This window comes from Oryctolagus cuniculus, chromosome 6 (genome assembly GCF_964237555.1).
Source record: "Oryctolagus cuniculus chromosome 6, mOryCun1.1, whole genome shotgun sequence".
In the NCBI taxonomy this organism is placed as follows: Eukaryota; Metazoa; Chordata; class Mammalia; order Lagomorpha; family Leporidae; genus Oryctolagus; species Oryctolagus cuniculus.
In genome coordinates this window covers 47,721,767-47,736,088 of record NC_091437.1, presented here as the reverse complement: position 1 = coordinate 47,736,088, position 14,322 = coordinate 47,721,767, and the positions used below count along the sequence as shown (strand labels likewise).

At 40.0% G+C, this 14,322-nt stretch overlaps 1 protein-coding gene across 3 annotated transcripts in view; it reads left to right on the top strand.

Annotated features, from left to right (window-relative positions):
• The window catches only part of ATP10B (ATPase phospholipid transporting 10B (putative)), a 353,427-nt gene that overhangs the window by 152,652 nt on the left and 186,453 nt on the right, over positions 1 to 14,322 (top strand). For all 3 annotated transcript variants that reach the window (XM_051843574.2, XM_051843575.2, XM_070075800.1), the window contains one exon: positions 12,262 to 12,328. The gene's annotated coding sequence lies outside the window, so the exon portion shown is untranslated. The remainder of the gene's footprint in view (positions 1 to 12,261; positions 12,329 to 14,322) is intronic.

Sequence of the window (14,322 nt, the reverse complement as noted above, 5' to 3'; positions counted from 1 at the left end):
AATTAAATTGGCAAAGATATATTAGGGCCAAAATGTGGTTACAGAGTTCAGCTCACTTAAACCTACCTTAACCAAATTGGAAAAGAATAAATTAGGGACTTCCGAGGTGGCTTTTGTCTTTTCATGGCTATATTCCTAGTTTATATGGCACCTGCCCCATAGTATAGATCTGGCTAAATGGCAAGAGAATTCAGTCTCCCTCCTGACCTTTCCTCCTACCATTTTGTCCTCCTTATAGCCTGTTACACAGCCTTCTTCTTTTTTTTTTTAACTTTTATTTAATGAATATAAATTTCCAAAGTACGACTTATGGATTACAATGGCTTCCCCCCCATACCGTCCCTCCCACCCACAACCCTCCCCTTTCCCACTCCCTCTCCCCTTCCATTCACATCAAGATTCATTTTTGATTATCTTAATATACAGAAGATCAGCTTAGTATACATTAAGTAAGGATTTCAACAGTTTGCTCCCACACAGAAACATAAAGTGAAAAATAATAGATGATTTTCTTTAAATGATGATGAAATCAGATCAGACCTATTGTCATGTTTAATCCCAGTGAGAGTCAAGTTGGGAATTGATAATTTCTTTCTTTCTTTCTTTCTTTTTTTAACAGAAGATCAGTTTAGTATGCATTAAGTAAAGATTTCAACAGTTTGCACTCCCATAGAAACACAAAGTGAAATATATTGTTTGAGTACTCGTTATAGCATTAAATCTCAATGCACAGCACATTAAGGACAGAGATCCTACATGAGGAGTAAGTGCACAGTGACTCCTGTTGTTGACTTTACCAATTGACACTCCTGTCTATGGCATCAGTAATCTCCCTATGCTCCAGTCATGAGTTTCCAAGGCTATGGAAGCCCTCTGAGTTCTCCGACTCTTATCTTGTTTAGACAAGGTCATAGTCAAAGTGGAGGTTCTCTCCTCCCTTCAGAGAAAGGTACCTCCTTCTTTGAAGATCTGTTCTTTCCACTGAGATCTCACTCACAGAGATCTTTTGCCAGAGTGTCTTGGCTTTCCATGCCTGAAATACTCTCATGGGCTTTTCAGCCAGATCTGAATGCCTTTAGGGCTGATTCTGAGGCCAGAGTGCTATTTAGGACATCTGCCATTCTATGAGTCTGCTGAGTATCTCACTTCCCATGTTGGATCGCTCTCCCCTTTATTTATTCTATCGGTTAGTGTTAGCAGGTACTAGACTTGTTTATGTGCTCCCTTTGACTCTTAGTCCTTTCATTATGATCAATTGTGAACTGAAATTGATCACTTGGACTAGTGAGATGGCATTGGTATATGCCACCTTGATGGGATTGAATTGGAATCCCCTGGTATGTTTCTAACTCTACCATTTGGGGCAAGTCAGCTTGAGCATGTCCCAAATTATACATCTCTTCCCTCTCTTATTCCCACTCTTATGTTTAACAGGGATCACATTTCAGTTCATTTTCAACACTTAAGAATAACTGTGTATTAATTACAGAATTAAACCAGTCATATTAAGTAGAACAGACAAAAAAACTAAGAGGGATAATATATTAAGCCTTCTTTACATCTCGCGGACACATTTAACTCATTCCAACGGCAGGATCTTTGCATCTGCAGTTCCCTCCACTTGGAGCACTCTCCCTTGATGTCTTCTGTCATATTCCCTTAGATGCCTTCTCCTGACCACTCAGTCTAGAAATAACCATTCTTAGCTATCCACGTGTGATCACCTCCATGGTCTATAGTGCATACTGGAAAAACTTGTTCATTTATTTGTCTCTGTTTGCATCTCCCTCCACTAGAACAGAAGCTCCTTGAGGATAAAACCCTCACGTGTCTTACCCCATATCGCCTGAGTTGAAACAGTGCCTGGCACAGAAGACAATTACTTCAGAATTCTTTAACCCATAAAAGTAGCATTAGAGTTTTTGACTATGCGCAGCTGTCTTGCTTAAAGCTTTACATTCGCCTCCTTGCACTCTGGTTAAAAACTCTGATGAGGGGGTGGTGGTTATTTTCTCAACATTTACAGGTAGTTGTTGCTGAAACCAGGAATCAAAGCCAGGCCTGTTGTGTATCTTGGCCTTTTCTCTTCATTACCATTATGCTTGGCCATACTTTGAAAAAAAAATGGATAAAAGGTTTGAGTTAATATTGATTGGAATCTTTTAAATGTTCAACCATTTTCCATCAGCTAAAGACATAATCAATATAGTATCATTCATTCAAGAAATATATACTGAGCATCTTTGTTGAATGTTCTGTACCAAATTAGGAAGACTCCCAGACTGAGACTGAAAAGTAGTTTTCGACTCTGTTTTTCATTTACCATTCTAACAAATAAGTACTAGCTAGCTGTTAGGTGCCAGTCACTATTCCAGTGTCTGGGCCAATTAGTCTGTCCTGTCAAATTTCTGTGACTGTTTTTCCTTCAGTGTCTACCTCTCCATCTCAGCACCACCTACTTTTCTTAACTACTAGTTATTGCAAAATGGCTTCTTCCATGTGGCAAATGATACTGCCACAGTTGGATCCAGCCTTATATCATCCCTGCCCAAGAATAAATAAATAAAGAATAAGAATAAATAAATAAATAAAATGAAATAAGAGTTTATATCTCCTCCTGGCATCTAAATTCAAAATCCTAGAAAAAACTTTGATTGGCTTACATTTGGGTTATGTGACTGTAGTTGAACTCGCCATTGTGTCCAGAGTGATACAGTGCTCTGAAAAGCCAGACCTGGATCACCAACCTTCCTCTGTGATCAGCAGCCACTTTGAATCACTTGATTGTCACAGTGGGAGAGTGGATGTCAAGGGGAAATGGATGGCGTAGGACAGATGAATGTATGATCCTGCTCAAAATGTAGTGATTCATGAAGTGCCCAGTGTATCTCCACAAGCGTGAATACTATCTGCCTTATCACTCGGCCCCCCATATTCAGTAAAGTTGCCAGGACATATTTGCTCCTCAAGTCTGTCTGTTGAACTTAGGAGATGAAGTGTAAGGATGATTTTTTTTCACTTGAGAAAAACATTTGCAAAAACAGCGTAATCCATAATGTGCAGCTAGATACTACTGTTAAAACATGCTATTGCTGAGGATTATTGATCTTCAAAGTAGGAATACTAACCTTCAGTCATAATTTACCATACTTCTCTGAGGAGTAAAATCTCTGAGAAGATTGTGAAAGGACTTTGGAAAGTATTGAACAACACACAAATAGAAGACATTTTATTGTTAACAGTCAGCTAGGAGATGAATGCTCAGCAGAATTGCCTAAATAGTCTCCTAAAAGGGTATAGGAAAAAAATGGAGCTTAATAGAGAAAGTTTCAAATGGCAAGAAATAGGAAGCAAAAGACAATTTTCTAAAATGAAGGATTTGAGAAGGACAAATCAGCAATGAAAGTCAGGGCAAGACATTATTTAAGAAGTCTGAAATACTCCTGAATAAAAATATTTTCCAGAGTTTCTTCAACAGTAATAATAGAATGCTGAGCCCAGACTTATTTACCTAGCTCTCCCGGATAACCAAGATGCAAGAGTCTGTGCCCACATCTCAATCAAAGACCCTTGGCTGCTTTGGGGGCCTGACATACATAAGTTCACCTGAGTGCTCGAGGGCCCATCATTTTAGGTTAGATGGCACCATCTTAGGAAAAGACAGGTATAAAGGAATCCAGACTCTGTCCAGAGGCCAAGCGTAACCAGTTCCATTAATCATGTAAATGTAAGACACTGGCCATCTTAGAGACTACAAGAGCAAGTTTGTGTATTCCTCACAGGCCTTAGTGTCTAGGTTCAAGGTGACTCTGTGCTGTGTTCCAACCACCAGGAAACAAGTGGAAGAGTACCGTCATGTAGGTTGATCTTCATGAACTTGAACTAAAACCTGCAAATTTCACTGCTGTTCATATTCCATTGACCCATGATCATACCTAGCCATGAAGGAGACAGGACACAGCGGCCTCCAGTTGGACAGTCACATATGTAGACAACACTTAGGGCCAGGGGAGAGCTTACTTCTAAAAGGAAAAGTGGACTGTGGATACTGGGAGACAAAAATACTCCATTCTATATCATGTGTTTGTTGAGATCATGCAGTGTTTAAGGAATTCTGGGAAGTGCAACTGTGACTAAGATGATGACCTGCATTTCTAAAACAACACACACAAATGCAGGACTCAGATAAAGTGGAGTGTGATAGAGGTAAATGTAACGCAGTGTTAGGTACTGTGGGTGATTGCCTTCTCTGTCAAATTGAGGAAAAGTTATCGGAGGAGGTGAGAATGGAAATGGGCCTTGAAGATTGAATAGGACTGGGCAGACTGGAAATTGGAGTTCAGAAAAGAGATTAGGAAGAAGGAGAAAAGAACTTGGGCCAGTGTGGAGAGGAAAACATGTATCCCAGCCAGAGCCATTTTCATAGCTGTGGCCCTTTGGGGGTCATCCAGGAGGCCCACAATGATGACCACATGAAGGCTGATACTGTTGGTTATCTCCCCAAATCCATTCTCTCATATGTTCTTAATGATAAGAACTATTTTTTCTTTATTTAGATACTTTATAATTGTATGTGTTCATGATGTACAATCTGATGATTTGATACATGTATACATTATAGTGATCAAATCAGGGTAGTTAGCATATTCATCATTTATCATTTTGTGGCAAAAAAATCTTTAAATCCACTTCTTAGGACTATTTTGAGATAAACAATATTTTATTTAACTGTGCTAGCCAACTGTGCAATAGATCAGCAGAACTTAATTCTCTTAACCGTGGTTACTTGTACTCAGTAACCACCCTCTGTCTGTCATCTCCTCTGCCAGCCCCTCCTCAGCCCCTATTAACTAATCTCTACTTCCATGATTTCGGCAGTTTTTAGATGCGACATATGAATGAGATCATGCAGCATTTGTCTTTCTGGGTCTGGCTTATTTCATCTGACATAATGTCCTCCAGGTTTGTCTGTGTTGTAGCAAATGACAGCATTTTGATCAATTTGATAACTGAATAGTATTTCATTGTGTAAGTAGACGACATCGCCTTTATCCATTTGTATGTTGATGGACTCCTCAGTTGATTGCACATCTTGGCAATAATGCTGCAGTAAACATGAGAGTGCAGATCTCTTTGATGTACTGACTTCATTTCCTCTGGGTTTACACTCAGCAGTGGGATTTTTGTGTCAGGTGGTTGTCCGACTGTTAGTATTTTTGAGGAATCTCCATCCTGTTTTTCTTAATGATGGTACTAATTTACACTTGTATCAATGGAAGTGTTCTGTGTTCTCCACATCTTCACAAACACTTTTTTTCACTTTTTAATAATAGCAATTCTAACTGGAGTAAGGGAGTATTTCAGTGTGGTTTTGATATGCAATTCCCTAATTATTTCTGATGTTGGCCAATTATTTATATACATGCCAACATTTGGCATGTCGTGTATTCAGAAGTATCTGTTAAGGTGATTCATCTCCTTTTTATCTATATATTTCCTTTTCCCTATTGAATTATTTAAGTTTCTTATACGTTCTGGATACTAATCTACTGACCCTTTGTCAGATGTATAGTTGGCATATACTTTACACAAAATTCTGTAGATTGTCTCCACTCTGTTGATAGTTTACTTTGCTATGTAAAAGCACTTTAATTTGATATAATCACATTTGTCTATAGTGGTGTTTGTTGCTTGTCTTTTTATAGTTTTATATAAAAAAAAAACCTGCTCAGCCCAATGTCCTAAAGCATTTCCGCTATGATTTCTTCCCTTACAGATTAAGTTTTAAATTTAGGTCTTTAATCCATTTTGAATTTATTTTTATATGTGGTGAGAGGTAGAAGTCTGTTATCATAGATTGTCAATTTTTAGATAAGTATATTTTCTTCTAAAGTTTGCTATAGAGCTGTATGTGCTCATGTGACCAAATTTGGGATAGTGAGGTATAAATGGAAGTATTATATACCACTACTGAGGAAAATAAACGTTAAAAAAAGTTAATTTATTTGAAAGGCAGAGTTTCAGAGAGAGGGACAGAAAGAAGCAAAGAGAGAGATCTTCCATATGCTGGTTTACTCCCCAGATGGCCACAGCAGCCAGGGCTTGGCCAGCCAAAGCCAGAAACCTGGAACTCCATTTGGATCTCCCATGTGGGTGGCATGGACCCAAGTACTTGAGAAATTTTGAACTGTTTTGGCAGGCACATGAGCAGGGAGTTGGCTCAGAAGTACAGTGGTCAAGACTTGAACCAGTGCTCAAATGAGATTCTGTCACTGCAGGTGGTAGGTAGCTTAATCCACTGCAGCACAATGCCACTCCCTGTGAAATATTCTTTAACAAATTTCTTTTACACTTTGCTCATCCTGCTGCCTCAAATTTAGATATGATGGCCTGTGCACTGGTAGCCATTTTGGATCATAAGAATGAGAACTAACTGCAAGTTACACAGCAAAGAATTGGAATCCACCAGCTTCCTTGCTGACTCTGAAGAAGCATCATAGCGGAAAGCCATGAACTGCCTATCCCACAGCTCTTTGAGGTTAAAAAATAATGCATTAGGTGTTTAAGCCACTGTTATTTGGAGGGTTTTTTTTATAACACATGTAGTCATACCAAGTCCTAACTAGCACAGGCATCTTTTCAACCCCACCTTCTCTGAATCAAAGTTAACAGTGGGAGGAAGATCAAACAGCCATGTGTTAGTTTCCCATTGTTATCATAACAAACTACCTCAAACTTAACAACTGAAAATAACACAAATGTGTATATTTATCTTACATTACTGTAAGTGAGAAGTTCAGCATAGGTCTCACTGGACTAAAAGCAAGATGCTCGCAAAGCTGTGTTCCTTCCTGGAGATGCTGGGGGAAAGTCCACATCCTTTCCCATTTGAGTTGTTGGCTGCATTTATTCCCTGCAGTTACAGAACTGAGGCTAAGACCTATTCACAGCTTTAAAAGGTTGCCTACATTCCTTTCCTCATGCCCTCCCCACTTCCCTCATCTGTATTAGCAGTGATGGATCAAATCCCACTCATCTCTCCGACCTCTTCTTCCATTGCTGTATTACATCAGATCAGTGCTTCTGCCTTGCTCTTCTACCTCTGAGGACCCTCCCCCCCAAACCAGATTGCTGTCCTGTTTTTAAGTCTGCAATTTTAATTTCATCTGCAAAGCTCCTTTTGAGATGTGTATTCACAGGTGTCAGGGATTAGGGAATGGATGTATTTAGGGGTGCCCTTATTCACCCAACCATGTTTAAAGGATGTGATGTTTCCTTATCATGCCCACTCCCTTGTAAATTTCAAATCCTAACCCAGGTGCCATTTTCCATGAATGACTTAGATAGTCCTAACCTAGTCAGGAATCTAGCCCTGTTCAAAATATCTGCAATTATGCCAAATCTTTGCCCAGCCCCCTCCTAACACCTATTGGAAATGGTATTCCAACTCCAAGAACAGGACCAGGTTTCAGGCCATATTTGGTAAATGCTGGGAGTAGTTTTCTTGGGTAGGCCTGGAGTCAAGTCCAGGGTTAATACTAGGGTTTATCTCTAGCTTTTCTCAAACCTAAAACCTATAAGAACCTCAGCATCTCTGAAAATTATTTAAGTTTGTTGAGTGGGCTAAAAATAGCAATTTCCCTTATGCTTGTGGATTCTTTGAGGTTAGGGTTGAAAATGGATTTGGAAAAATGAGTTATCAAATCCCAGGCAGTAGTTTGAGTGAGAAGAGAATGGTGGGGACAAATTCCTCTTAAAGAAAATGAGGAGATGAGTCCCATCCAAGATTTCTGGGTAGAGCTCAAGAAAGGTCATTACATGGGTAGTCTTCCCCTTGGGGCATCAGTTTAGAGAACTCTGGCTTGATCTTTGCAATTTCTCTTGTGCACTTTGTGGGAGTGAAGCACTTCAGTGTGAGGCTACTGGAATATAAGCTTCAAGGGGACAAAGACGTTGCCTGTCCTTTGTCTATCCCTGTATCTCTCGGTGCTATTTTTCAGGGAGTACTAAACAAATACATAATTGCATGAAGCAGTTGATGATTGGTTGTTTACTTGATGGTTATCTAATCCTTCTTAGGTTTTTTTTTCTAATTGGATGGTGTTGTGAAGTAGCCTGCCTTGAAATCAGGCGTGGATACAAGTCTTACCTCTGCCATTTGTTCTTATTTGGTTCTGTTTTCTGTCTGTAACTTGTTACCAGTAATCACTACTTAGCTTTCTGATGTTCTACTGAGATAATAGATGAAAAGTACTTAGCACAGTACATAGCAGAACTCAAAATTTTTAGCATTAAATACTAGTGCAAACTCACTGTCGGACCAAAGGAGTCTAACTTTAGTCCTCAGATTTAACTCCCATTCTATATGCTTACGCTTGTATGAGTTGGCCTGTCCCTCCAGCATTTCATACATATTCACAAATATCCTAGGAGCCAAAACCAACTTAAATGTTATCTTTTCCATGAAGCCAACCATTATGGCCTAATCAGAAGCCCCCTCTTCACTTTAGAATTCTTGAATGCTAATTAAGTCACTTTTGTGTTTAGCATGATGTCTGCACTATAGTGTAGAAACCTAAGGTCCCTTGAATGAATAAATGGAATGATATGTTACTTATGTTCTCTGACAACTCCACAAAGATTTATCTCTCCCCAGCTGATCAGCATAGTACCTGACTCAATGTAGATGGTCACTAAATGTTTGTTGAGTGTGGATAAAGGAGAAGGAAAAGCAGAAAAAGAGAAATGCAGACCAATGCCCCACCTGGAGCCATGGAATGCTATTGAAAAGAGTTATTGGATAGAGAAGCAGGGAGTTGACAGCCACTCTCTGGACTGTCTCCCAGGGCCTTTATAGAACAGGAAAGTTAATTATGGAACCAGATTAACAGTTTCTTTTTTGATACAGTCAAAGTAAGACCAGCAGGATGCAATTTAGCTCTTCCCCACTTTCCAAATAGCAGCAAATTTTCATACAAAACAAAGAGACACTTGAATTGCAAATTACTTAGGAATCAGCAAGCAACCCCAATGGAAGAATATTTCTGCTACTTTCAGAACCCGACTGTTGCCTTTTCAGGTTTAACCATGCATGGGGACCTTCATAAAGGCCTGGGCGTCTTGCTGTTTAAACTCTTGGACAAGTAGGGAGGAGTAGCTATTCCTGAAGGTTTACTGGAAGGCTCCAGTGTGATCCTTTTGCTTGGAGCACTTCTTGTTTTCCAAATACCCTAACACTCAGAGCACCATCCTCCACTCACAAAAGTACAAAAGAGTCCCTAGTTGTGAGGGCCAATGTCTCTGAGGTTATGCAGGGGCAACAATGAATGAACCAGGTGATAAGGGTGTGTGCGTGTGCTCTAGGAGGTGAGTGAAGATGGGGCAAACCACATATCCCACATAACCACATGATCATACAGGAAGGCCAGATCATTGTTGATTGTTGCTAGTCAGTTCCAAGAACCCTGGAAATGGGATTGTTGATTCAAATACCATTCTTTGGCTGTATTGGCATCTAAATAATTTCAGAAAAAAATACTATCTGTTGGTTGCATACGATCTATGCCAAACAGTTTGCAACTTCCGATCTAGCACAGCTTCTTGATTTGACAGAGGGAAGCTAAGGTCAATAGAAGCAAGTAAGTTAGGAAGAATCACAGACGGACCCAGTCTGCTGCGGCTTCATCAAGTACACAGCAAACAGACCACAAGCTTCCCTGCAGTCCCAGCCCCTGCAAACAGCGCAGTTTAATTTTCACAAGAGCATTTATAAGCACTTCTTTTCTGACTTAAATAATTCACATTTCTGCAAAGGATTAGGAATGTAGAGCAAGGGTAAGGAAAAATAAAATCACACGGTGATGCCATTTTCTGCATAGAGGAACTGGAGACCACGGGGCAGGCAGGGCTGAAGCTGGTTGGACACAGGTTGCTTCCAGACATGGCCACTGGAGGGCAAGGTGACATTTCAGTTGGGTTAGCTCCAAATAGTGAAAGCTAAGGTGGGGTTGAAAACACTTGTGCTTGGAGCAGTCAGGCAGGTGGCAGAAATGAGTGAAAGAGGTGGATGAGGAACAAGGCAATGGAAGCCAACGGCTCTGCCTGAAAGATGTAGACACAGCTCAGCTGCAGCCCATATGGTCATGTGGGAATCCAGAGAGCGCTGGACAGCGCGGCTGAGTTGTGTTTTTATATCAAGTTTGAAAACTAACTCTTTAATTCTTAAAATGTATAAGTGTAGCTCAACTGATACATGCATGTACACATAATGTATGTCAAAGAAAGCACATGAAGAACTGACGTTTGGGCTGCAGACTTGCTGCTTGGGACCTGATATTAGCTCTCATAATGAGAATGATTCACTCAGGGTAAGTCAGTCTGCTGGGCAGAGAGTTAGTCTTTTTGTGATCAGCCCAGTCACAGGCTGTACAGAACTGCCATGGAGATGATCAGATCAAGAGGATGACACTGAAGTAGAAAAGGCTGTCCATCAACCTAGGGCAGTAGTCCTTTGGGGAGAGAGGGATTCAACCAGCCAGAGCGCAGTCTGGTTGGACAAATCTGCCCAAAGCTGAAGCACGTGTTTCAGAAAAGGGTATTTGGCACAACGGTTAAGATGGAACTGGGGCTGTTTCCCGGCATTGTATGTTAGAAGGCCTGGGCTCTACATTCCAGCTCCCTGCTAATATGCACCCTGGGAGCCAGCAGTTGATGGCTCAAGTACTTGGGTTCCTGACAAACAACATGAGAGACCTGATAGGAATCCTAGATAGTGGCTTTAACCTGTTCCAGTCTAGACTGTTGTAGGTAGTTGCAGAATGAACCAGTGGATAGGAGATCTGTATGTGTGTGTGTGTGTGTGTGTCCACAGAAAGAGAGAGCTCTCTCCCCCACCCCTCTTGGCTTTTCAAATATGTTAATAAAAAACTTAAAGACCTATTGTGGGGGCTGTCACTGTGGCATAGCAGGTAAAGCCACTGCCTGCAGTGCTGGCATCCCATATGGGTGCCAGTTCAAGTCCTGGCTGCTCCGTTTGTGATCCAGTTCCTTGCTAATGTGCCTGGGAAAGCAGCAGATGCACCAAGTTCTTGGGCTCCTGCACCCACATGGGAGACCTGGATGGAGTTCCTGGCTCCTGGCTTCAGCTTGGGCCAGACCTGAGAGCTGTGACCATTTGGGGAGTGAATGGGATATTGTCTCTCTATTTCTCTCTGCCTCTGCCTCTCCTTCTAACTCTGACTTTGAAATAAATGAAGTTTTTAAGAAAGAACCTATTGTGTCATTTTGGGGTATGTGTGTGTGTAATCTTTACTAAAATAAAGGATACTATGTTCCATGGTGACCCTGTGAAGACTACTGTCTTCCCCAAAGTAGAAATGTTTGAAGTCACTAAAGACAGCGACGAGTGTGCTAACACTTCACATTTCAGTGAAACAGGTCAGTGAATGAATAGATGGTAGAAGGAAATGGAAGGAGCCTTAAATAGGGGTCCTAGACCTCCCCATTCTCTCTCCCCCCCTCTCTCTGAAACTCCTTGTCATACTCTGTAAAGTGAGGGCTATTATACCTGCCCTATCACTCTGTATTAGTGAGAAGTTCTGATGGGAAGAGATAGAAAATTCAGCTAACCGAAGTCAGGGGTGAAGGGAGAAATAGGTTAGGCAAAAAGTAAAAAAAGAAAGCAAAATTTCATACATCTGAATAATTCAGGTGTTTGATTAATGGCTGAATTGAGAGGCCCAAATAAAATCGGGGTGGGTACACTCAATACTGCAATATCAGATCCTTTTTGGTTTCCAGAAACTCCAAGTATATGAATCCACTCTTGCCATCTCAAGTACAGTATAAAGACATTTTAAACACAGCCCTTACATTTTAAACACAAGTTGAAGGGCTGGCTTTCATCAGCCTGAAGCAAGTACCATAGTCGTTCCTGACTCAGTCAATGTGACAAAGAAGATGAAATGCAGAGTGGCTGGACCAATACGCATTTCATGGAGCAATGAAGCATTTAACTTGGGGTTTATGTGAACATGATTGGCATTCTGGATGGGGGCAGATGAAGTGGCAGACCTGATTCCCTGGTAGGAACAGACCATTCCTATTGGAACAACTTCCTGGGGAAATGTCCAGCCTGCTCCATGGCATTTGTTTAAAGTTGGAACCATCCAGCTGGAGAGAAAAGGGCAAAATACTTGATTACTTCCTGATGCCAAAATGAGATTATATATTTTGTTTTTTATTTTCTCTGATGTTTTTCAGGCTGTTTCGATAGGAAGATCAGGACTGACTGGTGACATTTGTTTCAGTGAAAGCAACAGTCTGAACAGTGAGTAGTGTTTCCTGTTATTCATTGGTTATAAGATACAGGCTTCTCTCCAGTGCCAAGATAAGTTTTATTCCAACATTCCTTCCTCCAACACATTTAAGGAAGTAACATGACTTCATTGGTAAATCAGATGCTAAGGATGCGGATGAAATTGTCTGTTATATGTATGCACAAGAACAATATTAGAAATGTCATGGTATGAATGAATATCACTCAATATGGGTTCTCGTTGACGATTCAGAAACTGCAGATCCTTAAAATGCAGACTCAAGATGGTTTAAATAAGAAGAAAATAATATTAGCCCTCATAATGATAAGTCCTGAAGTACAGTTGGTCCATAGGGGCTAATGGAATTGATCAATATCACTGTAATCTGAGTTCTGACATCTTCAGCAGGATGTCTCTTTTCTATATCTCTTTGATCAGTCTTTTTTGAAAAGCCTCAGAAAGCTTGCACTCACATTCATTGACTAGAACTGTTTCACTTACCCCTGCCTAAACTGATCCCTAGTGAATTGTACTGCCTCATAGGAGTTTCTTAAAGGGATCGTTAGTTCCTTCTTGAGGTTAAGGATGGGACCAACATCTCCTAAAGCATGCAGCTGCCTAGAGCAGAGAGGATATATTGGGTGATATATTTTCTCCTTCTTAAGAGGAGAAAAAAGGATTATTGTGAAGGAAATCAATAATATCTGTTGTAATGTGCTGGTATAAGTGTGTCAACAAATCTCCTTTATTATGAAAGCTTATAGAGAAAGCTAAGTTCCAAAACCATACATACATCATAACTACAGAAAGTAGATACTCAACCTTGGATAACCTCCTCTGAACACATGGGTAAAATTAAAGAAATATTTAGAAATGCTTTGACTCTGGATATAAAACCTAAGACATTATCATTATACCATATGTGGACTGTTTTTCCAATTTGCATAATTATAAACACACTCTAAGAGTAAACATTGCTGCCAATGTTTAAAAAACCTAGAAAGCAGTATTAAATATGCGTTGCTAATTTGACTTTCTAATTTGTCTGTGATCTTCACAAAGACGTGTGCAACTCCACAGGTATTGAGTGCTTAATAAAGCCTTACACCTGTCTGAAAAGAAATTAACAAGAACAGAAGAGCTAAAAAAAAGGGGTATTTAGCTAAAGAATTTGGATAGATGCCTAAATATTACCTACAGGAGTTCACTTTATTAAAATAACTCTTGAATTCATGACTGCCACCGTTCAAGTACAGGTCACTGGTGCAGTCAGGGGAAGATAATGTATCCTTAAGATGTCTCCATTTACCTGTGTGCCTTGTACAGCTTCATATTTTGACATTTGTAGGGGGTGACTCGAGATGTGCAGAGACTTTCCTGCTCCTGAATCTCTCACTTACTGGCATGCCTCTAACATCCACGCTAATCCCTGATTTGAGCCTTGAAGGTCCCAGCTTCAGTGCAAATATGCTAACTGCCCAAGGTGGGGATATCACGGTGTTCTTCCTCTCATCTTGAGTTCCTCATTAGCCCCACTGATGACTGGGATATAGGATAAGCATGTATGTGTGGAGAGAATTCTTCCTGAAATTAGGTTAAAAATAACATTTAAGAGGGTATCTCAAAACGTTTTTGGAAAATGGAATTAAAAATAAGTTTATTTTGGTGTGAAAACTTTCGAAATCCAAGCACTCTAGAGGTCTTGAAAAAGTTCATGAAAAATGTGTATTATGAAGAAAACTACAGAAGGAATTAAAAAGTTTTATACTAAAATAAACTTAACCTTTAATTGAGTTTTTGTGAACATTTTGAAGCACCCTCACACAGATAGATGCAAATGTATCCATACATAATGAAGATGCATGTTATATATAAACAAACACGTGCATACATTATTACATAAGTAAATAACTGAGTTATTTTTATACAAACTATAACTCCCTTTGTAAAAGCAGCAATGCCTTACAGATATTTTTCCATTATGGAGTGTGTATGACATAATTTT